We start from the raw sequence: 27,606 nt of genomic DNA, 5'->3' as shown, positions 1-27,606 counted from the left end.
TTATCCACAACCGGACGGTCATGGTATCGCTCATAGATTTCGTCATTGTGTAGGCTACGGAATCGTCCATTCGCATGTAGGGACCAAAAATTCTTCGGAGGATTCTTCTCTCGAACGCGGCCAAGAGTTCGCAATTTTTCTTGCTAAGAACCCAAGTTTCCGAGGAATACATGAGGACTGACAAGATCATAGCGGAACAGTTTTTGTAAGCTGAAATAGGCTCTGTTGGCTGCCAACAACCGTGCGCGGATTTCGTCATCGTAGCTGTTATCGGTTGTGATTTTCGACCCTAGATAAGATAAATTATCAACGGTCTCAAAGTTATATTCTCCTATCCTTATTCTTCCTGTTTGACCAGTGTGGTTTGATGTTGTTGGTTGGTTAGTTTTCGGTGCTGACGTTGCCACCATATATTTTCCCTTGCCTTCATTGATATGCAGCCCAAGATTTCGGGCCAATCGCCGCCTGCTCGATCTGGATGATGGCAGTTTGTACGTCTTGGGTTGTGCTTCCCATGATGTCGATATCGTCAGCATAGGCCAGTAGTTGGGTGGACTTGAAGAGGATCGTACCTCTTGCATTTACATCAGCATCAAGGATCACTTTCTCGAGGGCCAGGTTAAAGAGGACGCTTGATAGGGCATCCCCTTGTCGTAGACCGTTGTTGATGTCGAATGGTCTTGAGAGTGATCCTTCTGCTTTTATCTGGCGTCGCACATTGGTCAGGGTCAGCCTAGTCAGTCTTATTAGTTTCGACGGGATGCCGAATTCTCTCATGGCCGTGTACAATTTTACCCTGGCTATGCTATCATAATAATAATAATAATCGTTGACGCAACAATCCATGTTGGATAAGGGCCTTGAAGTGTGTTAGAGCACTTCATTCAAGACCGTAGCGGTACACTAGGAGGCAATGTGGTCAGCATTGTGCTCGCCCGAGGTTATTACCCTGATTCGACTCAGGTACTCATTCACAGCTGAGTCGACTGGTATCCGACGTCAAATCACGATACAAATCCCACTGCCACCAGGGAGACTTGAACCGCGACCTTCCGTACGACAGCCTTGCGCTCTAACCACTCAGCTATCCGGACACTATGCTATGATAGGCGGCTTTAAAGTCGATGAATAGATGGTGCAACTGTTGTCCATATTCCAACAGTTTTTCCATTGCTTGCCGCAGAGCGAAAATCTGATCTGTTGCTGATTTGCGTGCAGTGAAGCCTCTTTGGTATGGGCCAATGATGTTCTGGTCATATGGGGCTATCCGGCCTAGCAAGATAGCGGAGAATATCTTGTAGATGGTACTCAGCAACGTGATACCTCTATAATTGCACTGTGTGATATCTCCCTTTTTATGTATGAGACAGATAATGCCTCGTTGCCAATCGTCAGGCATTGATTCGCTGTCCCATACCTTGAGCACAAGTTTATGAACCACTTGGTGCAACTGGTCGCCTCCATATTTAACCAATTCGGCTGTAATTCCATCGGCTCGTGGCCATTTATGATTTTTTAGCCGATGAATTGCACGGACTGTTTCTCCTAAATTTGGTGGTGGCAGTATTTGTCCGTCGTCTTCAGTTGGCGGGACCTCCAACTCGCCGATGTTCTGGTTGTTCAGTAGTTCATCAAAGTACTCAACCCATCGGTCCAATATGCCCATTCTGTCGGAAATCAGATTTCCCTTTTTGTCTAGGCAGGATGAGCAGGAGTATAAGGCTTCATCCTGCTGACTTGTTGGTAAAACTTCCGCACCTGGTGCGGTTGCTCCCTGTACTTTTCTAGTTCACAGATTTGTTGGTTCTCCCAGGCTTCCTTTTTCCGTCTGTGAAATTGCTTCTCCGCTCGACGGAGTTCGTGATAAGTCTCTGCGCGTGCCCGCGTTCTTTGGGAATGCAACATTACTCGGTATGCAGCATTTTTCCGTTCCGTTGCAAGCTTACATTCATCGTCAAACCAGCCGTTCCGACTCTTTTTGCGGCTAAGGATAAGTAGGTTTGTGACCGTATTTATGATAACGTTCTTCAGGTGATTGTGCCATCTCCAGGATCTCTGCTGACTGCGGTTATTGCGGCATCCATTTCCCGCTTAAAGGTGTTGTGGATGGCTGTGTAGTGGATGGCTTCAGTGTTAACTCTCACCTGATTGTCAGAGGGGATTCTGGGTGGTATTGTTATTCGAGCTCGGAGCACCATGCCAACGAGATAGTGATCCGAGGCTATATTGGCCCCGCTATATGTTCTGACATTCATCGAGGCTGAGAGGTGGCGGCGTTCGATCAACAGGTGATCAATTTGGTTGAAAGTGGTCCCGTCTGGAGAGGCCCACATACCAGATACTTCCAACAACCATTTCGTGTGACTCTGCTAATTGAATGATCCGTAGTCCGTTATCATTTGTATTTTCGTGTAAGCTATGGGAGCCAAAGTATCGCCTGAATACGGGCTCCTTCCCTACTTGGCTGTTAAAATCCCCTAGTATGATTTTGATATCATATCTGGGACAGGCTTCGAGGGTTCGTTCTACTGCCTCGTAGAAGGTATCCTTTTCCGATTCTGCAGTCTCCTCTGTAGGGGCGTGAACGTTAATGAGGCTTATATTTCTAAACTTACTTCGCAAACGCAGAGTGCATAGCCATTCGCTTATAACAGCAGCCGATAACAGCAGGTTTCATTTTTTGGTTGACTAAGAAACCTACTCCGAGCACATGGTTTACTGGAACGCCACTATAATATATGGTATAGCGGTTCTTCTCCAGGAAACCGATCCCTGTCCAACGCATCTCCTGTAACGCTGTTACATAGTCCTATATTGGGACAGGGTATCGGCTAGCTGCTTGGTAGCTTCATCTCTGTACAGGGAGCGCACGTTCCATGAGAAAATACGCAAATCATTATTCCGTTGTCGTTGCCGGGTTCGTCGTTGTATAATCGGTCCAGTCCGAGGCTCCTGTTGTGGCTTCGTAACAAGTTGTTTTCCGTGTAGGGTTGTCAGCCCTACCCAACCCCAACCTGGAGGACCAGTTGGTACAATTTGTCCCGTTTTTAGGCGCGGGAGACTCGCCTTCATCCTTCTCCGTCTGCAGCTTTTCGTTAAGAAAGCTCCCAGTGGTCACCACGTGGAGGTGGAGATAGGGTTTGGTAGTAGAGCTGTTGGTGTTGGTTCAACAGGCATTTCCCAGGTTTTATGCTCCATCGTGGTTACCAATCCACATTTCGCCCTGGGACCTGTACTACCCTTTGACCATCATCTTGCCGGGAAAATTGTTTCTTCATCGGTTTCATTCTTCATGCTGCCTTGTTCCGAGGATCTGGAAGGCTTCAATGGATCATTGCATTTTTTCTCGAAAATTTGGATTACTCTGAAGAAATCTGCTTTTTCTTTCACCAAATCTTGGACATTCGCCAAATGGATTTGGATTTGGAAGAGAAGCCAAATACCGTCGAATTAACGATAAAAACTAACAAAACCAAAATTCTCAGTCTGATCTTCGCACTCTTCTTCGAGCATTGAAGACGCTGACCGGTTTGTGTATCTGGGTAGTTTCGTTCCTGTAGACGCATTAACAGCTGCTTTCACTTTTCTGTCGAAAACTTGGAAATGAAGATATTCCAACACCAACATCAAGTTGAGGCTTTTGAATCTTCTCTCTATGTGCTATACGGTGGCAGGATATGGAAAATATTCATCATTATATAATCGTTTTACTTTGACCTGATACAATGTCAAACGAAGAAAATTTTGCGGGGTTTGGGCAAAAAATCGTCGGATGTGTTGGCGGGAGGGCTGAATGGCAGTAGATATGATAATAATAACTGTTGCCACGAGTACCCAATTAGATTCGGAGCTTGAAGTGTGTTAAATCACTACAAGACCGTAACGGGTTGATCTTCTAGTGTACTGTCTAGGAGGTCCAGCCGTTGGGCACGAGCGTGGAGGGGACTCATCTGAAGTGGCTTATCTGGTAGCATGGGGACCAGCATGGCCCTCTAAGAGCACATTTTTCAGAAAATTCCCGAGGATAAGTTCTGGGCCCAGTTATTTACTTTAGTTTAGTGATTTACGTTTCATAGTGGTTGTGCCCATACCGCGGGCAGAGCTTCTTGTGAGCTTAAGTGTGGAGTTGCACAGTTCAACTCTTGCACGTTCCACAACTTCTTAGTTTTGACATCAACTATAAAGAGGGAAGTGTGCAGGCTAGAAAATTATCACTTACGTACCGATTCCCGGAAACTACCTACCCACAAAATCTGCAGGAAATCGTCATAATTCCCTTAGGTATATTATATCTACACCTCAAAATATGGAGGGTGCATATCAATATCTACTAAAATATTGTAAAAATAATATTATTCGACTACTATCAGACTATTTGACGACCCATTTCATGAGGTGAATGTCGAACGCACACTAATCCGTCCCTGTGAATGCATAGCATTCATCAATGCTGTGCTGGTCATGTTGGCCGTGATTGCTACCATTTGCCGTGGTATTTCTGCTACCCCGGATGTCTCGCGATATATCTCCGAAATAATGGTCGCATGTGCACCTTGTGGATTTTGCGGAATGTCATAGCTAACACCTGTCATCGGCACACGCTAGTTTGACCTGAGTGCTCTGCGGTAGTTGCTGAAACCAAAGGCTTTGGGAAATCTATGCCGATGCTGTTCCCATCCAACTGTTTTGTTTTTTTGCAACAGTTGACTGGGGGTGGAGTCATCAAGCGTCGAGTCCAGGCAGTACCCCCACTCAATGGTCCCGGATTCACGAATAAATTAAGGAAGCTTATCATGACACATCATAAGCCCTAACATGTGGTGTGGTACCTATTTAGTGTACGGATAAGCTTCACCAATGACAGATTGAACCGAGCGAAGGTATATAATTTGTAGTGTGAGGAAGAGGGACATCTAAACATGTGAACTAATAACTTAACAAAAGTACTTAAGAAAATATGACATCGTCTCTATCGTACAGAATGTTGGCTCGGTTCTCAATGCTGATGTTCTTCGACAGCAGGCTTTCTTTGAGTACTTCTTTATTTTTTAGTAATGCATCCTTTTTCTTTGTCTTGGATCTTCTTTAGACCATAAAATAAGTATAATGTACTGGATACGTGAAGTGATGACGTGCTCATTCACTTTCCGATTGATAATTTTGATAACCTCATCCAAAGTTTCAGAAGTTTCCAGCGAGGTCAATTCATCGAGCAATTTTACAGCACTTTTATAATTTTGCTTCAACTTGGCTAACTGTTGGCCACCACGGAACAAGCCAGCCAACTCATAGGTATCATTTCCGTCGTGGTACGAATCGAATACGGGAAACGTGACGCCAGCAACCTTGTTCTCCTTTGTGGGAATCTGGATTTGAATTTTGGTTACGTTTTCCTTTTCCGCGATTGAGCGGATTACATTTTTTCGCAGGCCGAATATGGTGGTCCATTAAGACAAATAATGGTAATAAATTGACGGGTAGCTGCGGTTTTTTTTTTAAATAATCCTAGCTCCACCCTTCTCCAGCGGCATTTGTGGCAGTTAGTATAAAATTTTATAGTAAATTATTAAGAAAGAAAGAATTTTAAATGGAAAATTCTGAAGTTGATTTAGAATGCCGGAATTCGACTTGCAAAACCTATATATGTACATACAATAGAAGCTCGGTAACCATTGGGACAAGTCCATTAATGTTGGTTATGACGTGGAAAATTAGAAATGAGGGAAATTTATGGTCAGCAATTTGAGAGATTTACTGTTTGTTATTCTGTCACTCAAACTTTTTTTTTAAAAAATGAATGTACCTATTAACAACTCTTTGGAACTGTGAGCTAAGGACATTTCTAAATATGCCTGGACCATATAAGTGTCTGCTTTAGATTCTCCTTCAGCTGGTGAAATCTTCCGTTTGCTTCTTTGGAGGAGTTTGGTGGATGAAAAAGTTAAGGGAGGGGGGCAGCAGGACATTGCGGCATGCTTAGAGAACCTGAATTGATACCCAGCTGCCTTATCAATGGTCTGGAACAAAAATCAACTCTTTCCTAAGAACTATATACGCACCTTCCATAATCTACACACAAACGCACATCGACCGATGGCGGTCCTTCCTGTTTTTATATTGTACATCTACGGTTCCTAAAGTCTTGTACCAAGCTTATTATTATTATTAGTATCTGTTCTATTTTAACTCCAACCATCCATGATTTGATGAGCTCCATTTCGACAGTCACAGCCATCATGACAAAAATCGTGTCTGAACAATGTTGGGCTTTATCTTGCACTTGTTTTCTGACCCTGTCCAATCCTTCTTAATACAAGTAATTATTTTTTCTTCTTTAGCCTTTGTCCCGTTTAAAAATGAGGTGGACTTGTCTTGATCAGTTGCCCAATTTTTTTCGTTCAAAGGCTTGTTCTGGATGGAGTCGCGAGGCTTCCAAATCACCATCTAGCGTATCAAGCCATAGTTGTTTCGGTGATTTCGATATTCAGACCGATCTTGCAAGGGAATTCTATAATATTTTTCAATTTTTGAACAAGTATCTCGAGATCAGCTTTGCTATGAGACGCTAGTGCATCAAGCAGTGTATAGGGCGCTAGACGTTGAATGTCCCGTATGACAGTGGCCATTACAAGAACAAAGAGAAGGTGTAAGAGAGCGCTTCCGTGATGAACTTCAATAGGCATACGAAGCAGTTTTGATATATCAGACACACCTCGAACTTTACTTTTCGGATCACAGTAGAACAATTTAACGCAGCGCACTAGTTTTTCTGGTACTAGATGTTACCGCAGAACAAGCCAGATTAGTTCGTGTGGCACACGGCCAAACGCCTTCTCTTGATCGAGAAATGCAATGGATTTCCGGGGATGGTCTATGAGCTGGGTTACTTTCCGCAATTACGATTGTTTTGCTTTTCTTGTGCGGAATACTCTACCCGTCTTCGCTCTTTAAATCAATGTATTATCCCGCTCTGTAGATAGGTTGTTAAGACTTGTTAAGGCTTTGTGTAAAACAAAACCTTATTAAAATCGGCTTACTGTCTGTCTGTCTTTTTTGTTTTTGAGGAGGTGGAAATCTTCAAAAGATATTAGCAGATGGCAGGCTTAGAAGTGATGATATGATTCCCAATTTGAATACGTACAAAACTTCTTTTACGGCGCTTGGTGATGAGGACCGCTTCCGTTTTTTTCCTCCGCAGCCGTCGCCTTCAGAGGTCGCTGGAAGCAGGCCATGCCCTCCTCCTGCTGGGGGGTATACGTCTGCTTCCGAACAGAGCTCTTTAAAGCATTTCCTCTTGCTTCGTTGGGTGGCGAGCTTGAGGGGTTTGCCCTTGGCCGATTCTGCCCACCGCCCTCTGAGCCACTCTTTTGGCTCAGTGCGAGGCTGGTCGAAGTCTGGCCAGTTCTACCAGTAGTTTGGTCTTCTACTGGGGAATGAGCACCTCCTAGGCATGGACACGTCACACGCTGACTAAAGTTAGGACTACGATTGAATGGGGTTTAAATAACCTTCGTTGGCCAGAATTATATCTAACTGTGCAAAGGCGTCTAATAGACTGCGGCTTCTTGCATTTGTCTGCTACCCCACTTACGGGCCAAGCATTGAAGACACCCTTTGGACTACGAAGGCTTGCATCGAGAACAAGATCGTCAAGCATTTCCTCGAATTCGGACAGTGTCAGACTTGGTGGGGCGTAACAGCTGTACACATATACCCCGTTTATTTTCGCCCACACAAAGCCGCTGTATGTCTAACTCCCGTGACTTGTCGACCGCATGCCCATATCGCCGCTCCACCAGTCAAATCTGTAACCCATACGTCACCGTGACGGCTTCTATAGGGTTTGCTAATGATGGTAATTTCCAACTCGGATTCGGAAGTGGTCTGCTTCACTATATCTTGGGCGACCCTGCAATGATTGAGGTTTATTTGAATAAACCGCATCTTTTCATTGAAGTCAGCGCTTTCCTAAATTCCGGGCATTTAGCACTTCCGGCAATATGCCGGTAATTCCGTCCCTCACTTCGCACAATAAGCATATGGGGTCCCTATTGCATACTTTGGCAATATGGCCTTTCTCCCCACACTTTCTGCATTCTGTCTGTCTGTCTGTCACACGCATTTTTCTCGGAAACTGCAACAGCGAAAGGTGGGAACTGTGAACCCGTACGTCAAATTTAAGGCAAAAGGGGAGTGTAATTTTTTTTCATCAAACATAGTCATGTGGGCTATCAAATGAAAGAGGTCCATTCGTATTTCCCAAAGCCGGCCTTAGTTTTGACATTTGTTAGAAAGGTGGGGAGTGTGGGTAATTGAAAGTCATCATTTCTTTAACGGGCACATTGACAGAAACTACCCAACCAAAAACAACTGGAAAAACCAGAGGTTGTCTAGGTTGCGCCTAGCACCCAATCTCCAACTTGTTTGTAGTTCTGTGATTATAAATTTCCTGTTTTTTTTTTAATATATTTTGATTGTATTTCTTCGGTTGCTGTTAGGATTGCTTCTCTTTAATATTTAATTATAACAAATTTGTTTCGTTCTTCATAGTTTTCTTGATTTTTTTCCTAAAAGGGGTATCTCAAATGCTAAAATCTAGAGGTGTCAGGAGCAAGAACAGTTTCCGGAGGGAGGAGGTAATTGCTCGGCGATTTATTGTGTAGTTAGATGCGAGCTTGAGTCCCTTTTTTTTGGTTTTATTTTTTTAGTGATCTTTCCAATTACGTAATCATGGTTTCGGTACTTACGGAATTCATTATCCATTCCTGTGCGTAATCCAGAGACCACAGGCTAAGATACATCAGCAGATGACTGTGAGGACCGTAAGCATCACCAACCTGATGCATCTTTTCGAACTGGCTAGCATACCGATGAATAACAATATGTCGATGGACACTAACTATAGGATTGGTCTAATCTCTTGCTGTAACTTAAGTTAAATGAAATTTCCTGCTCTTGAGGGAGGACTTTTTAATACCCTGTCGATGATATTATATAAAATTTTATCATCAATAAATGATAGATATCGGAAATTAGACTGTTTCATAACAAGTCCCCTTTCAGAAACAGGAAATTTATCCACGGAAAATTCGAATTAACAATAATCTGGGAGTTTTTCGAGTGGTGAATAACTTCAAAGGTGCCGTTTTCCACGCTTCTGGCGAGGTTTTATATAATTAAGGTTTCGGTAGTATTCCACGCTCCATTTACGAACTGAAATCGAGGTTAGCGCTCAAATAACTCGACCATCACACCGTTGTTGTCATTTGAATAGAAAAAGACAAAAAATCTGTTCGGAAAACAATTCCTTGTGGGCTCAAAATGTTTGACGGATGGATACCCCTTTTAAGATGTAGGCGAGGGTTGCTAAATTTAAGAGAATCAAACGTATCCATCGGATATTACAATAAAATTTAAAATTGAGCGTCCATTTTTATGTTAAATTTTTTGCAAAAAAATGGATTGAAATATCATACAATATCACATAGATTATATGGGCTGACAGTGAGCGATTTGTCTAGTTTGATAACATTAAAGAATACTATATTTCCCAAAGATACATTTTCAAGGCGATGGTTATGGTTGGCCCCCTGCCAAAATAATAATAATTATGTTTTCCCTGCTGGACTTTTGAAATATTTATGAAAGTAAGTTTGTCATCAAGTCTTTGTATATGTACATATGTGTATTCTTTTCTCTTTGGTTGGCTGTTATTTGTTTATTTTATTTAATATTTGAGGCACGCGAGTTTTTTGTTCTACCAAACAATGTCGAATATTTTAGTTGGTAAACACATTTCATCTCTGAGATATTGATTCAATTTATGGGACAAAATTTTGTTAACAATATTTCTATTGTAAATTCGCTAAAAATAACATGGAAAACGAAACGCCTGACTTGGGAAGTGTTTCCTCATAGTAATAAATTGAATTAATGGACAAGGAGTTAAAGCTAAAATAATTTTGAATGAAAATTTTTTTTTATTTTAGTATGCTAGTTGGTTTAGTTTTGTGGCTTCCAGATGAAGATTCATCGGAAACATTGTTTTCAACGAAAAAAATGCGCATTCTTTGTCTTTGGAAGAAGGGAAACATTTCAATATACGTTTTGGGAATGATATGTTTGATTGTACCAAAAGGAAAGGAGTTGCAATGAGCCACAATAGCCTGAATGTTGGAGTATCATTCAGATGTTTCAAGGATAGGTACCCACCTACCTTTACTAATGTGTAAAATCCAAAATTAGCTTAACGCATCTTAGCCTCCACTGAGATAGTGGTTCTTTTTCGGGTTGAGGTTTAGGAATTCACTTCGAAACTTCCGACTAGAGCTACAAGATCAGTTGAAATTCTGATGATTGTTAGCATACAAGCACTCTCCTTTTTTTCTGGACGTAACGAGAAGGGCTCATCAAAAGGAATCATCATTCTCGCTGCGTTTCATAGGACTGGAGAGGTTTAGCTTTCAAATTTAATACTGCCGGCTTACGTGATCCGGCTGTTACCGTTAAGTCCGTGTGTTCCCCTCGTTTAGGCCTGACCTTCCACCTTGAGTTGTAAACGCTACGCGTTTCCCGTTGCCACCACGTGGAGGTTCCCTAAGGCAACTTGATGTTGATTCAGTCGACAGAGTTGCTGCCCCGTTACTTCCTTGCCATTTCAGAGCACTAGCTTTTCCTCGACAGTGGGAAATTCTCTTGCCGATCAAAAATGCAGATGCCAGATAGCTTGAATAGTCCGTTTGGGAATATTGGTTTCCTACTGCGACAAATCTCGGGAAGTGTAGTATAGCGTGCGTCCTCGAAAAAAGACACTTATTCTGATGATTGCCAGGGAAGGAAAAGCTATTGGAAATAATACCGATTTCAGAAATGAAAATCGCATCATGAAAGAACTTGCAGGTGATGGTCCGATCCAAGATGTTAACGGTCGCTAGTCGATTAAGAAAGGACGACAACTCCATTTCTAATTCTGCCATGCAATGGAATTCACTCTCTTGGGATCACCAATGAATGGGTCATCCCAGAGACGCATCGTGCAAAACAATGGGAGAATAATTCAAGATCCTTGGACAATCTTGGAGGAAGCTGAAATACATTTCAAGCTATTGGCAACAATGGCATAAACATACTTGGTGCATTATGCCTCGTTTTGGCGATATATATGGGGTCTGAGCGGTTGAAGCTGTGGCTCCTCATATTTCATCAACCTACTTCTCGCCTTCATTGTTGTCCAAAAAATTACTCAGCAGTCACTCGGTGGTACAATACTTTTTGAAAGTAGGACTGTCAACGATATTTTTGTCTGTACTTCTCAGTACTGCATATTATATATGCATATGTTTTTTTAGTGAAGTTGAAGTCCGCATGCTGTCTACTTCCAAGTTTTCCAACTTGACACAAATGCTGGACACAATCGCAAAACATGAGTGGAGGTTTCAGCATGTGGAGGTTTATGTAAGGAGAGCCTTTGAAAATCTATAGACAGTGTCCGTAGATACATCTATGTTACCTTCCCCAGGTAATTGTTCAGTATTCCCATTATTATTTGGAGGCTCTACTTTTGAGGTTTAAACAATATTTCGAGCGTTTGGGTTCGTATTCCCTCATGAGCACCCTCGGTTACTCCAATGGTAAGTCCGCCTAGGACAGTTCCCTCAGCCGTTCTTCTTCGTTTTTCATCGTAGAAGCTGGTCCGTGTAGTAACATCCCTGGTCCTTTCCAGCTCTCTGTATGCTGCCTGGTTGCCTTCTAATCCAATGTGCCTGGAGCCCAGATATCTAGACCTTATTGAGTGAGCCGAGGTGAGGTAAATTCCTTAATAAGCTATGGTAGTTACCCACTCCGTCAAAATGAGTTTTCCTTGAACCATTGACCCCGGCGCCTATTGATCGTTAGACTTGTTAGCACTGATAATGAGAATAAGTGGTTTCCAAAATATCGGTGTTTGTAAGCTTAAAAAATATTACTAGTGAATAGAAAAGACAAGTCTTAATTATTTCAAATCTTTTCCCATGACAGCCCCGGAATTTCCCCTCTCTTGGGTTCGATTTTGGGTTTCTTAGTAACATTCCCCTCTTGTGGGGTTGGTTTCCGTTGGTTCCTACTTTCTTGGCCTGCGTGAAGATTTAAATTCGTCCTGAATATTTTTAAGGGTCTCTTCCGGGTCTTCCTTCAGATATCGCATATAGCACCTGCGTCACTGAGGCCTGTTTCTGACGTCTAATATGCTGATCTCCGCTGATCCCCTTTTTTCAGCAGGGACCTTTGTTGGTTGCGGTCTTCGCAGTAGGTCAATGTCGGCTTGGCTCGATTGCTTGACTTCCCAACTTCTCCTTGCTTGAGTGTTGTCACTTAGCTTTCAGTGTTGCGGTCAGTCTCTGTGCAATACGGGGTCCCGCTTGTTTGCTGTTTGCTGTAGAATCTTTGGTTTGCCAAATTCTTATACTTATAATACTAATACTTTCTTTTTAAATTTTCTTTCCTTTTGCGTTTAATAATTTAAACGCCTTATTTATTTCGGCGATGTTATTTAGACGAGTCATTCTTGGACTGCTGTATATTTGTTGGATAATATCCGCGGCGTAATTGTGCAGATTTTCGCACTTAGAAAATTGATTTTCCCCGGGCCGGGAAATTTAAAACGATCAAACTTTTTTGACAATACAGAGGTGCCCGCATTTACTTCATGTCTCTGTACAGTCCATATCATGCATGAACAGATCACGAAAGCATAAAGCACTCAAAAGCTACGTGTTCACGGATTACCTGGATTAATCTTTAAGAATTTTTCTTTTAGTAAAGAGGAAATCGTCGCTGTCATTAGTCTTGGTAGATGTTGGGTCCGGAAGGCAAACTTAATAAGATCTTCCAATTCATGGTAGAGACAAGGTCGAAGCATTCATTGCAGAGAACATCTTTCCCGTATTATGTGAGTGGGTGTAACCTTTTTTGGTATCCAAACTTCGTAAACCTTCAGACGAGCATTATCTTACTAACACATAATAACAATTCTGGCTTGCTGATGGCCTTAAAAACTTTGGGATTGGCAATTTGATTTCCGTAAATCGGTCTGACTTTTGAAATCATGAAATTGGTTACCGGCTTGGCTAGATTTGTGGAATGCATAAAATTTGACCAACTACATAGAATCAAATTATGTGTTCCCTAACGACGGTTGATATTCCTGTCTCTCGTTGGTTTTCTTGGCAGCATCTATAGTGGAACATGTACTTAACGAGGAACAAGCTAGCACTAGTTGCGGCGAGAAAACATCTTAAGGATGTCGGGTTTTGCTCAAATGGACATTCGCGGAGCAAAAAGCGTAAACACTGAATACTTAACGCAGACGATATGCAGTATACTTGCAAGTAGATTTTCCAGATCTGACGAAAGGAGGGACCCGGAATAGAGGCACATGAAGAAGTAATTAACGCTAATGGGATATTAGTGGGCCCTGAATAATTTTCATCTCAGGCCCGGATTTTCTCTCCATGGTTCGCATAGCACACCGGATTGGTGGAAGTATCTGGCTCGTCTTCTTTTTCTACCATAGATATTACCCCTATAGACTTTCCGGGCTGGATCATCCTCATCCATACGGATTAAGTGACCTGCCCACCGTAACCTATTGAGCCGGATTTTATCCACAACCTGACGGTCATGGTATCGAATATAGATTTCATCGTTATGTAGGCTACGGAATCGTCCATCCTCATGTAAGGGACCAAAAATGCTTTGGAGGATTCTTCTCTCGAACGCGGCCAAGAGTTTGCAATTCTTCTTGCTAAGAACGCAAGTCTCCGAGGAATACATGAGACTGGCAAGATCATTGTCTTGTACAGGAAGAGCTTTTACCCTGTGGTTTCGATAAGCTGAAATAGGTTCTGTTGGCTAACAACAACCGTGCGCGGATTCCATCATCGTAGCTGTTATTGGTTGTGATTTTCGACCCTGGATAGGAGAAATTATCAACAGTCTCAAAGTTGTATTCTCCTATCTTTATTCTTCCCGTTTGACCAGTGCGGTTTGATGTTGTTGGTTGGTTGGTTTTCGGTACTGATATTGCCACCATATATTTTGTCTTGCCTTCATTGAAGTGCAGCCCAAGATCTCGCGCCGCCTGCTCGATCTGGATGAAGGCAGTTGGTACGTCGCGGATGGTTCTTCCCATGATGTCGATATCGTCAGCATAGGCCAGTAGTTGCGTGGACTTAAAGAGAATCGTACCTCTTGCATTTACCTCGGCATCACGGATCACTTTCTCGAGGGTCAGGTTAAAGAGGACGGATGATAGGGCATCTCCTTGTCGTAGACCGTTGTTGATGTCTAATGGTCTTGAATGTGATCCTCCTGCTTTTATCTGGCCTCGCATATTTGCCAGGGTCAGCCTAGCCAGTTTTATCAATTTCGTCGGGATACCGGATTCTCTCATGGCTGTGTACAGTTTTACCCTGGCTATGCTATCACAGACGGCTTTAAAGTCGATGAATAGATGGTGCAACTGTTGTCCATATTCCAACAGTTTTTCCATCGCTTGTCACACAGAGAAAATCTGATCTGTTGCGGATTTGCTTGGAGTGAAGCCTCTTTGGTATGGGCCAATGATGTTCTGAGCGTATGGTGCTATCCGGCCTAGCAAGATAGTGGAGAATATCTTATAGATAATTATATAATAGAATTGCTGCGCTGCGTAATATTCCCTTTTTTATGTATGATACAAATAACGCCTCGTTGCCAGTCGTCAGGCATTGATTCGCTGTTCCACACCTTGATCATAAGTTTATGAATCGCTTGATGTAGTTGGCCCCTTCCATATTTAACAAATTCGGCTGTAATTCCATTGGCTCCTGGCGAATTATGGCTTTTAAGCCGATGGATTGCACGGACTGTTTCTTCAATGTTGGGTGGTGGCAACATTCGTCCATCGTCTTCAGTTGGCGGGACCTCCAACTCGCCGGTATTTTAGTTGTTGAGCGGTTCTCAAAATATTCAACCCATCGCTCCAATATGCCCATTCTGTCGGAATGATTTTGGAATGATTTCCCTCTTTGTCTCGGCAGAATGAGTATCGAGGTATATTATGCTGACTGGTGCGGTTGCTCCCTGTACTTTTCTAGTTCACAGACTTGTTGGTTCTGCCAGGCTTCCTTTTTCCGTCTGTGAAGTCGCTTCTCCGCTCGACGGAGTTCGTGATAAGTCTCTGCACCTGCCCGCGTTCTTTGAGAATGTAACATTACTCAGTATGCAGCATTCTTCCATTCCGTTGCCAGCTTATATTCATCGTCGAACCAGCCGTTCCGACTTTTCTTGCGGCTGGGTCCAAGTATATTTGTGGCCGTATCAATGATAACACTCTTCAGGTGGTTGTGAAGATCATTTGTTTATGCTTAATCTTCAGGACATCTGACATTTACAACTCCACCAACAGTATGCTATCGGATTACCAACTTCCCGCTCTCTCGGTTTTGGGAGCCTTCAAGTCAGGGAATCCCTTTCATCAACGGGTGGAGAGGGGAGGAAGGGAGCTGTTAGTTCAGAGAACCCCTTACCATCCGATCCCTTCGCCGGTCGAGTTCAATCTTCTTCGTAATAAGAAGAGCCCGAACATAGTCCGTTATTGTTGGTATCCTTATATAAGCTATGGTTGCCGACGTATCGCCTGAATACGGGCTCTATACCTACTTGACTGTTAAAATCTCCAAGTATGATTTTGATATTGGGACAGAAGTCGTGGGTCCGCTCAACTGCCGTGCAAGGTATTCTTCTTCGACTCTGCGGTCTCCTCTGTAGGGACATTTATGAGGCTTGTATTTCTAAATTTGCCTCGCAAACGCAGAGTGCATAGCCTTATATTTTCAAAGCAGGCTTAATTTTTTAGCTGATTAAGAAACCTACTCCGAGCACGTAGTTTACTGGATGGTCACTATAATATATAATGTAGTGGCTCTTCTCCAGAAAACCGGTCCCTGTCCAGCGGATCTTTTGCAACGGTGTTACATCAGTCTTTTATTGGGAAAGGGTACCGGCTAGTTGTTTGGCAGCTTCATCTCTGTACGGGAGCGCACGTTCCATGAGAGAATGTGCAAATCGTTATTCTGTTGTCGTTTTAAATTGCATCCTGTCCGAGGCTCCTTCTGTCGTTTCGTAACATTGGTTTTCTGTGTAGGGATTTCAGCTCTATAGGCATTTACCAGTTTTTATGCTCCATCGTGGGTACCAATCCACATTTCGGCCTGGAACCTATACTACCTTTTAACCGCATTCGAAGCATCGAATGGTCGTTTGCTTAAGTTCTTGGGCCAATACAATCTTTTAGGGAAATACGCCACGATTGATTGTCTTGCACATCCTGGTCGCTATCTTATTGATACGACAATACTATGGATGTTGTGGAAGCAGCATTTTTCATAATGATAGCCGAATATAAAGGATGCTCTACGATAAAATGGTAAATGGCAACTTTAAGTTTGCAAACCCCTCAAATAATAAAAAATTAAAAAAATGAATTAGGAAAAGTTTTAAAGGTTTGATCCCATGGTCTTTGAATAGTCTTGACATGACACATAATATATTACGTGGTTAAAGCACCGTTTTTAGCTCAGATGTTATTTTTCTCTCTGGATTGTCAGATATGTATATTTTAGCTGCATCGTCGTACAGTCATGAAATTTTCTTGGAGTGACCCATTTCTGCGGTTGGTTGCTCAAAGACCTCTGCATTCTCATATAAAATTTGTAGAATATTTTTTTTCCAGGCCACATCTGCACCTATTACCTGAACTCCTTTTCAGAGGCACTGCACCTTCAATATGCATCCCTTAAAAATATAATAAATTATAAAATCAAAAGTTAAGCGAACTTACCTAAAACTACTTTAAAACAAATTCTCGTAAACAACAAAACCACGAAAACTTCTTTTCAAGATAACCAAACTATCTCCCACCGTTTTCCTTGTCTTCAGATGCAAGCATATGTGTCTGTACTTTCATGGAAGTTTAGCATAAAAAAGCTAGTTATGTGGGAAACTACAACCCTCTGCAGCCTTTCCCCGCTTCACTCACGTATTTATCTTGTAAACACTTTGTCTTAGAACTCAATGATGTGTTTTCATGGAATCATATCACACCTGGCGAACGTTTTTCACCCCTTGTGCTTGAAAATGTTCATTTGCTAGGCTGGGTGCTTGGCTGGCTGGATGGTGGCATACGCTTTTCTAATTAAACACTTCCAGGATCCTTTAAACAGAGGACAAAACTTGGCAAAGAGAGAGGCTCTTACGTCGCCAGGGATGAAATTGTCACGTATGGGTGTCCTGGGAGCTTTTCCGAGGAATGTCGCTCATTGTGTAAGGGGGTGAAAAGCGATGGAATGGCTCAAGGAACTAGATAGGGTGTAATTCTGTTTCAAAATGCAAAATAGATTTTTCATGAACGAAATTAATTTGTACGGTGTTTGCCGAGGGAGGTGAATTAATTTGATCTTTAGTGTAGCAACTATTTATGTTATAAAATGAGGAAAACGAGAGCTGAGCTATGTATGTTTATTTATTTAATGGAACGTTTAAGGCAATTATAAATGAGTTAGTGCAGAACAGAGAGCAGAAGAGAGTAGAAGAACTGAAGGGTAAATGATGGGAATAAGTTGGGAAGTTTGTTTGAACCCTTGAAAATACTACAGTGAAAATTCTTGAAACCCTGATGCACAACTTCGGTTGGAAAATTTGTTCATCTTCTCCTCTCTTATGTTGGAGCCACTTTCTATTTATTTTCCACGGGTTTTATTTTTGCGAAGAACTTTTCAGTTTTTCAATATGAACATGTCGAAGTGACTCATCCAGGATCTTCCGAAAGTTTGAAATTACCAATTGACCGAAACTTTGAAATTCGAGGGGACAATTAATTACACTTTCGAGCTTTAATCGTTTATGGCCATCGTGTAGATTAGATATAAACATATTTCATGGAGTCGATTCCGTTCTTGTAAGCTTGAAATATTCTAAAATTTATGCACTTTCAATGATGACTTGTTCTGGAGGATGGTTTTCATGTAGCAGCGCTTCATATTCCCCACATGAAATTGCCCGAAAAATCTGGGATGATTTATGAATGTTGGACACACGTAGTCAGATTGCCGCTTCATCATATACGCGGATTTGTTTTTGATATTTATTTGAAGCTGAGTGAACCGGAAAATTGTCATTTGGTCACGATCGTTAAAGTTGTATCGGTCAATATTATCGAGAGACCAGAAAATATGGACGATTATTCTGTTCAAAACAGATGAAAATAAAGAAAGAGCAAATATTAGAATTATTTGATGGAAGCAAAGAAAATTTATTAAGACTTTTAAAATAACAGAAATAATATTATATGAAAATGACAGAATTTTACTCTTTTTGCAATTTCACTAGTTCTAAAGAGGGTCTTTTGTTGGCTCTTCGACCAGAGCTGTAGTTAATATTTTTTAGTTTTTAAACGAATTCAACTTCACCCTCCATTGTGTGTGTGTATGAGCCGGGGGAGAGGCATCGGCTCCGAGCAGTCAGACCGCAGTTTTCTATTACAGTCAACTCTTCCGTGTCACGGTACATTCCAGATTGTTTCGCAGCATTTCCACTAGTGCTGCCGCTGGAGCACATCATCAACAAAAACGATGACTGATGCGCTAATTGGCGGTGGTCTTATACAGAAAATGTTCTGTGGATTCCGCTTCCTCTAAATGATGAATATATATCATCTGACAGAATCCCTATTCTGAACATGTGCTCAGCTAATGAATTATGGCCAATCAAAATATCAACCATTACAGTGTTGACTTTTTGATATAGATATAGAAATAGTTCATCAGTATCTTAGTTAGTTTAGTTTATTGGGGGGAGACGCAGCTCCAAACATTCAGACTTTTGTTAGGTCCATTGTATTATCCCCGGAGATCGCCTATTCATCGGCCTCTCGCCCACGGCGTTCGCATTCTTTCGCGAATCGGAGAACATTCTGCAGAGCCAGAATGCGCAGCCTCTTCTTTTAAGAAAACCTTACCAAGGAATCTTTGCCTGAGGTCTGAGGAAGCCGGGGCTTCAGTAACTCTTTCTCATTTTTCAGTACTATTTTAGTTAAATAAGTACCTTGCAGTACTTTTCAACATTAACCGAAACGAAGCCAATATCTTGAAATATGAAGTTTTCCTGAATAGTAAAATTATTGAAAATTTCAACTGCTGGCGTTACGCCGCTTGTGGTCACTTCGTGAAATAGGTCAAAATTTCCGGAGGACTGCAAAATCATAAAATAGCGATATCGGTGAATTCAGTTTACCACACATCATAAAAGGTATCAAATAACCCATCAAGTTGGATACAAAGTGGAACGATACACTGCGGGACTGCCAGTTTGAAATCAACGCGATGTCATTGGTAAACTACGCGCCGCGATATTGAAGGAAGATGTCGCTACATATACGGGCAGACAGGTTCACTTTTAGCCCATACACAAAGAATTGTAGGTAACAAAGTGTCATAGTGGTCCGGACAGAAAGGAAATATTCGATAAAACTGCCCACCGTTGAGAAAGAGCGTGCTATCAAAATTTTATTGGTATTCAGTTCTGTGGTCAAGCAAAAGTAAATACAACCTCTTTCTCTCTATATGGTAAAAAAACTTGCGACAAATAGTAGCCTTGTTAGTTGAGGTTTACGAATACAGTCAAAGTCTTTTCTACTTGTCTTACGAGGTGACTAAAAGGGATATAAGTTTGTGGGGGAGCAACCTGCTTTTGGAACTTTATTGCTACTGAAACGTCAACAACGCCTCGGCTAGGGACGGACCTCACGACGAAGAGTTTTGGCTATCGAAAACGGACTATAATTGGTTTCTGGAATGTGCACATGCTCCTCGATAAGTGTAGTCAGGGTCCTTAAAATGCTTGCTTTCTCCAATTCGCGCAAGAATATAAGTTGGGCATTCTGGGCCTAAGCGAGGTAAAATGGTGGGATTCTAGAAAGTACCCCTCCCCTTCTTGCACTTGCAATGTGCTTTTGTACTCTGGAATGCATATTCGGGATCGGGCTGCTTCTGACGGCTACCGCGAGGCACGCTCTCTTGACCTGAGCGCCGATTTTTGACAGGCTTCTTCTGCAAGAAGATACAGGAGTTCAATGGACCATGATATCTTCCCTCAAACACCTTGAGTACACTGATGACACCCGTTTGCTCTCTCACCGGGATATGGACCTTGGCCAAATGGCTCTGGATTTGAAAAGAGAGACAGGTAGAGTTGGACTAAAGATAAACACCCACAAAATCAAGGTTCTCAGTCTAAAGGGTCATCGCTGCTACTCAAAAGCTCCGAGCTCAATATCTGTTTGCGTCGTATCATCGGAATGAGGAAGCTTGACACCATCTCAAACGAAGAACTTGGTCGTTTCACTGGCCTGCCACTTATACGTATTGTGATCGGAACGCGGAAGTGACCGTGGATAGGGCACAAATTAAGAAGCGGCGACAATTGTATTGAAGGGCGTTTCGGACGATGGCGCGAATGTGCGATTGACACACTATACCCCACTAAGGGGTGAATGGCAACCATATAAACCGGCCAGTAACTTGAAAAAGGAGTATACTTCACCGTGCTGTGCCTTAGTCTGTTACAAAACATCACCCTAGGCATAGAACATCCGTTTTTCTTCCAGCAGGACACTTCCTTCTCGGCGCGAGAATGGATATTGTCCAATACCTCACGCCAGCTTTATATCTGTTCCCCAATCGTTAGACCTTAGTCTCGTTGGATCTCAGTAGGAATTGCGTGAACTCCAGGCTTAAAAACGGCGCATTTCAAAAAATGATTTCTGGAAGGCATTCTAGGAACCTGGGAACGAAATTTGACAATCCACTTTCTGGTTTCGTTTCGGACATCGAGGGCGACGACCGACTTTTGAGGTGATCAAGGTGCTGCTCAATGTCCTCAGTGCAGCTTGACTATTGCTGTAGATGGCGATGCACCTATCCTTTAACTGCTCATCATTCACCTAAGTTACTGGCCTTAGGATCGCATCCACTGCAGCCTATGAACAGAGCCCAATTCTGATTTATATTCTAAAGGTAGACTCCTGCCCTAGAGCCCTGTTTCGTTTCCGACCCATCAGTATATCCAGCCACATATTCTTCTGGTTCATCCCAGTTTTCCCTACGTTTGAGGATAATTATATCTTCTATCAAACGGAGATCTGGGAATCAGAAGACATTACAAAAACTGGATTCAGTTCTGCCAATAATTAATCCATTGCTCTGTACTCCTCGCGTCCGTTGTTTTCTCAAAATAATTAATCTGTGTGTAGTCCTCTGAATATATACAATATCTCCAAGGGCTACAAATTGGGTAACACATTTAGAACTGCCCTGAGTGTCGTGTTCATGGCACCGGTAGCACCCATACATACTCGTACAGTTCTCTGCAGTGAGGTTAATTTACAGTAACAGCCCTTTTGTTTTACCTACTTACCACAAAACGGATGCATAAGTGAACATGACTAATGACACCACATCCACATTACTACTTAAGGCTTAACTCTCCATGTGGAGCCACAGCCACTAAGCTGTGATAGCTATGTATAATCGTTCCAAAGAAATTTCTTGTTTAGAATAACTCCCAGATATTCTACTTCTTCGTAGAATTCTAGGGTGACACCCCCATCTCTGGAAGGTAAAGATCATCCAATTTTTTTTGTAAATAGCACTATTGTGGCTTCATCTAGATTTATTGCAGTACCATAAATCAAGCATCAACCATCAATCAAATGAACGGCTCGTCTTATATTCTACTTTTCTTTAACATCGCAGAATGGAACAGAATACCATCCATGAGAGGTGCGTCGAAGTATTCAAAACACAGTATAGTAGCTCTGGCTTTTTCAATGGTAACCAATTCCCCTTGCAATACTTTCGTGTTGAATCGCTTGCATAAACCCCCAACTCTCTCCCACGCACTTCTGTTACTTGCTTTCCTGAATGGTGTACTTCCAAGTCTATATAAACTCATCATTGGTTTTCCAGGAGAGATCAACTTGGCTGACCCCTTTTCTTGAAACAATCTGCACAGCCTGATGTCTATCTTTCGCCTTCAAGTTTCTTTTATAGCATGGTCTAAAGGACTGCTTCGAACGTTTTACCAGCCTTTTATATTCATGCTTTTAGTTCCTGAAGTTTAACCAGTCTTCATTTTTATTGCTCTCTTACAAGTATAATTATGAAGTTATCTGGTTGATTTTTTGAGTTTTTGCAATTCTCAGTTCCACCAGGGAACTATTTTACCGCCTTTACCTAGGATAAGCCTAAAGCGCTCTAAAAGTGTACAATTTAGAGTTCCCAAAGGGAACCCTTAGTCGTCTAGAAAGCTGCGTCTCCAGGTGATAGTTTAGTTGGAAGCGACCAGTGAGTACACCCACTATAATCCGGAGGTTCTTCGTGGTGAGGTTTAAACAGTCCTTTGTGCGATTAGGTTCGTATTCCCTCAATCAATCTGGGTTGCTTCCTTCATTCCTAGTAGGTTTGCTCAGTATAGTTCCGTCAGACGTTCCTCTTAATTTTTGTCTGGTGCGTGATGAGGCGTTCCTGCTTCCTTCCAACCTAACATAACCCAGAACCGAGAGTGTCCAGACCTTATTGTGCGAGCATAGCAAGGCACTCCCCTACTGTTTGTAGTTCTCCTATGCCTAAATGTCTTGGTCGCCGCTTGGCTGTCGGCCAGAATAGCAATGTGCTGCCCCCTATAGGGAAGAGGTTGATGGAGGCACATCAGTCTATGGCGTATATTTTCGTCTGAAATATACTAGTGTGCTTACCCATTGGTTTAAAGTAGTTTTCCTTGTACCAATGACCCGGCGCCCTATCACTCTGCTATAAGGGATCCGTCAATATACCAGATATTCAGTTGCCGTTTTGAGCTGTATGTCACATTTACGCTATCCTACGCGTTTCAAGTTTCTTATCGAAGTGAAACCTTATTTCATGTTATAGCTTGGTATCAGCAATTCGGGGTTTTCCTTTGATATAGGCAACCCCCTGCCTCACTAGTACTCCCGGGCATTCTGAAGATCACCCTCCTTGCCTGTATGTGAAGCCGGAGAGGAACTAATCCCAGGGGGACCTTCAGGGATGCTGTTGGGCATATGCTCATTCTCTCACTGATGCACACACACGTCAGTATTTGCAATTTGGGTAACTCCCTGGCTTGTGTGTTGAGTTCAGTTCTTTCTGCCCAGATTACCGCCCCGTAGGTAATCGGTGGCCTTACTATTGTAGTGTGTATCGAAAGTAGTATCTTAGATTTGCAATCCCATTTTCTCCTGCTATGAACTTGCAAGTCATCGTAGCTTTCCGACAAGTGTTTCCGACATGCGTCTTTCAGAGTAGTTTTTGGTCTAGTGTAATTGCAGAAATATTTGGCCTCTGTTTCTCGTTTCACCTCCGTGTCATATAACCTTATGGTTCTCTTTCCTAGTGAATGGAATTATAATGGTTTTGGCTGAATTGATGCACTGCCCTGACTTTCTGTACCAGGCACTAGTAACTCTTAGCCCAGTTTGGGTTCTGTCATATAGAGTATCATCATATTTGCCCCTCCAGATTAAAACAATGTCGTCAGTGTAAAATTGGGCTTGTATTCCAGTATTTGTTTGTTCTCCTAGAAGTTCACTGCCATACTTCACATAAACGGTGATAGTACTCCGCCAGGGAGACAACCTTGAGTAGTATTCATGACAACAGAATTTGTATCTATCAGTACTTCTATTTGTCTACTCTCTAATATTCTGCTCATACAGAAAGCCTCGTTGTTTTTCACTCTCTTGTAGATCAGGGCATATTTCTTTCTCTCTCTCTCTCCTTCTCTCTCACTCTTTCTCTCCCTCTCTTTCTCTTTCTCTCTCACTCTTTCTCTCTTTCTCTGTGTGCAGTCCCATTTCTTTTGTTTCTATGGCATCCTGCAATACATGGTAGTTTATGTAAGTGTGTTGACATTGATGTAAGGGATTATGCATTAGAACGTCCACCGTTTTGGGTACGAAGGATGTTAGGTAAATTAGTGTGAAAGATTTTGGGTGAAAATAATCTTTTTTACCCGCGTTTGGAATGAAAACCATTTCTATGTATATATCGTAAGGCTATGCTGCCCCTTGCCACCGTTAGAAGAGACCCTAAGATGATTTTTAAGCCTTAATGTTAGGCAGATGCCATCTAATCCGGGTGATTTCTTATACAGTAAGAGCTTTGACCCTCTGGTGAGACGTTTCGAGCGGAACAGTTTTTGTTAGCTGAAATAGGCTTTGTTGGCTGACAACAATCGTGCGCGGACTTCATCATCGTAGCTGTTATCGGTTGTGATTTTCGAGGCTAGATAGGAGAAATTATCAACGGTCTCAAAGTTGTAGTCTCCTATATTTATTCCTCCCGTTTGACCAGTGCGGTTTGATGTTATTGGTCGGTTGGTTCTTGGTGCTGACGTTGCCACCATATAAGTTTTCTTGCCTTCACTGACGTGCAGCCCAAGATCTCGCGCCGCCTACTCGATCTGGATGAAGGCAGTTTGTACATCTCGGGTCGTTCTTCCCATGATGTCGATATCGTCAGCATAGGCCAGTAGTTGGGTGGACTTAAAGAGGATCGTACTTCTTGCATTTACCTCAGCATCACGGATCACTTTCTCGAGGGCCAGGTTAAAGAGGACGCATGATAGGGCATCCCCTTGTCGTAGACCGTTGTTGATGTCGAATGGTCTTGAGAGTGATCCTGCTGCTTCTATCTGGCCTTGCACATTGGTCAGGTTCAACCTAGTCAATCTTATCAATTTCTGCGGGATACCGAATTCTTTAATGGCCGTGTACAGTTTTACCCTGGCTATGCTATGAGATGGTGCAACTGATGTCCACATTCCAACAGTTTTTCCATCGCTTGCCGCAGAGAGAAAATCTGATCTGTTGCTGATTTGCCTGGAGTGAAGTCTCTTTGGTATGGGCTAATGATGTTCTGAGCGTATGGGGCTATCCGGCCTAGCAAGATAGCGGAGAATATCTTATAGATGGTACTCAGCAACGTGATACCTCTATAATTGCTGCACTGTGTGATATCTTCCTTTTCATTTATGAGACAGATAATGCCCCTTTGCCAACCGTCAGGCATTGATTCGCTGTCCCATACCTTGAGCATAAGTTGAGGAACCACTTGTTGTAACTGGTCGCCTCCATATTTAACCAATTCGGCTGTAATTCCATCGGCTCCTGGCGACTTACGGTTTTTTAGCCGATGAATTCCACGGACTGTTTGTCCTAAATTTGGTGGTGGCAGTATTTGTCGTAATCGTGGGTACCAATCCACGTTTCGTTCTGGGACCTATACTACCCTTTGACCAGTCTAGCAGCCAGTACTAGCATATACCCGCGATAAAGATAGCAGTAGTGATTCCGAAATATTATAAACTTTACACTAAAGGTTATACGGTGGCTCCGATAGCTTAGTGTCTACATTTTGATTCCGAGACCTGAGTTCATATCTCTGTTACCTGACAGATGTTTGTGTTTGTCTGTGCTTGCACTGCTGTTCCAGGCTCAACATTTGTGCAACATTAAAATTGATCAAAAAATATCCAACTGAAAAAAATTTAAGAAAGTTCCATTCTTCCAAGAGTGTGAGCTGTACCTACATAAATATGAACAAATGTCAGACGAAATTACGATGGCTTAAACAGCTTGATTTCTTAAACAATTCCAAGTAGCGCCTTTAGTTGGGGGATAATCTTGAATTTGCTCGCAATGTCCTTGGCTTGGTGTTACCAATAGTTATTTTCTCCGATTCCCTCTCCTTTCAAGTTCTTATGAGACTCCTCATTCACGGAATTTGAAAGTTTAACATATTCTGAGTGATATAACATGTGGCCGAAGTTTGGGATCTCCAACTTGGGACTCATGCAAAGTGGTCTAGTCTGTGCAATTAAAACAATTAATTACGTATATATACATACTTCCCTGACTTTCGATGGCTCATCATAAGATACATGGACATTTAAAGATGTTGCTAAGACAGTTGGTGCTCCTAAGAATACTCGTCTATCGTGTTTCTACAGAATTTGTTTCTCGGTGATGTATGTATTACCACTAATTACCATCGACTACACGAAATTCTCAACAAAAGATACATATCTGAACGCTATCGGGCCTGTGTAGCACACTTAGGTCAAAATTCCCGTGCCACTTACTATAATCCAAAGCCTTTCCCGAATATAATCTTCTTTCCTGCAAGAGGATTTCATCTTAGTATCCCCTTGCGATGCGATTTAATTTGCATGAAATACATCTGGGGATCCCGAAAGCTTCTTTCCTGGGAGGATGTCTCACAGCCAATCATGAAGACCACAATGGTGCACACATCTGAAAGTGCTTAATGACCGATGAAAACCAAACATCCGTTATAATTACCCCCAGGGATTAACACTAAGCAGATCGACCAGAATCTTTCCGTTCGTGCCCTTTTGTTATTATTTCGCATCAGTGAAATACATAGTAGCTAACATTACCCTTCCGAAAATAGATAGTTTACCATCGTTTGGCCTTTAGTTTTGACCAAATGCCAACTAAAATGGAACAAGTCCTCCGTGGTGTGTGCATATCTATGGAATTCACCGAATACAATGTATTTGTTCCTTCTTTTGACGGCACGTTTATTTGTACTTATTTCGGATAGAACTATCGGAGCAGTCATCCTCCTTGCTCCAAGTCTGGTTAGGAAGTATGTGTTGTGTGGCGCGGGCAATGGAATGGAACCTGGTCCCGACCCCAAAAAATTTCTGGTATTGAAAAAGCTGTATAAATTGTGGCAAACAGCGTGGTGCAGGAAGTACAGAAAAGAATAGTCTAGCGGCGCCAGTCCGTCTATTTATCATAAGATGTGAGATGTTACGTGGTCGTGGGACAGGATAAAATCTTGTTCAAATGCCTGAGAGTGCACTTCGAAAAAGATATGGGCAACTTGAAGACAGGTCCCATTCAATTTAAATATCTCCCGGCAACAGCTCCTGGGCGTGTGTTGTTGTCTGCAAACCGTGAAGAGAGGCGATTGTTGTTTTTCGTGGGGGCAATTTGTTACAATAATTTATCTTTCCGAAAGTCATGTTCCTCATTTCTGCATTTCTTCTTCGAATTCGACTAATTTTCTCGTTCTGAGCATGCTTCTCTTTCTTTAAACCTAAATATAAGAATGACCTTTTCCACTGTGTAAACTATGGTAACGCACGTATCACATTCTGTCCTCGAAGCAGGCGACGGATTTCTTCAGGGAATGAGATTTGGTCCCTCACCGATATGAATCTCTGATAAGGAAGGTACACCTTTAATGTGTGTTGTTACGAAACATAATGCCTGAAAATCCTTGCATTCAGATAAGGGCGAAATTCAGGGATAATACATGTGCAGAGCTCTTGGTTTGCAAGGGAGAGAAATGAAAGTTGCCAGGAAGCAAGGAAATGATAGAACATTCTGGGAGTGGCCAGAAAGAAGGGCAGCACTATTAGCGCCACTCATTTATACTCGCACGATTAATGTTTCTTAATGAACTTGGGCAGATAGGT

General features: G+C 42.3%; 1 protein-coding gene and 1 pseudogene across 4 annotated transcripts in view; one reads left to right on the top strand and one right to left on the bottom strand.

Annotated features, from left to right (window-relative positions):
- The window catches only part of LOC119653164 (inactive dipeptidyl peptidase 10), a 348,858-nt gene that overhangs the window by 98,047 nt on the left and 223,205 nt on the right, over positions 1-27,606 (top strand). The gene's annotated exons all lie outside the window — the stretch shown is intronic.
- On the bottom strand, positions 4,948-8,846 carry LOC119652122 (annotated as a pseudogene).

Source organism: Hermetia illucens, chromosome 3, assembly GCF_905115235.1.
Source record: "Hermetia illucens chromosome 3, iHerIll2.2.curated.20191125, whole genome shotgun sequence".
In the NCBI taxonomy this organism is placed as follows: domain Eukaryota; kingdom Metazoa; phylum Arthropoda; class Insecta; order Diptera; family Stratiomyidae; genus Hermetia; species Hermetia illucens.
The sequence above is the reverse complement of the archived record's forward strand: the minus strand, read 5'-3'. Positions and strand labels throughout refer to the sequence as shown.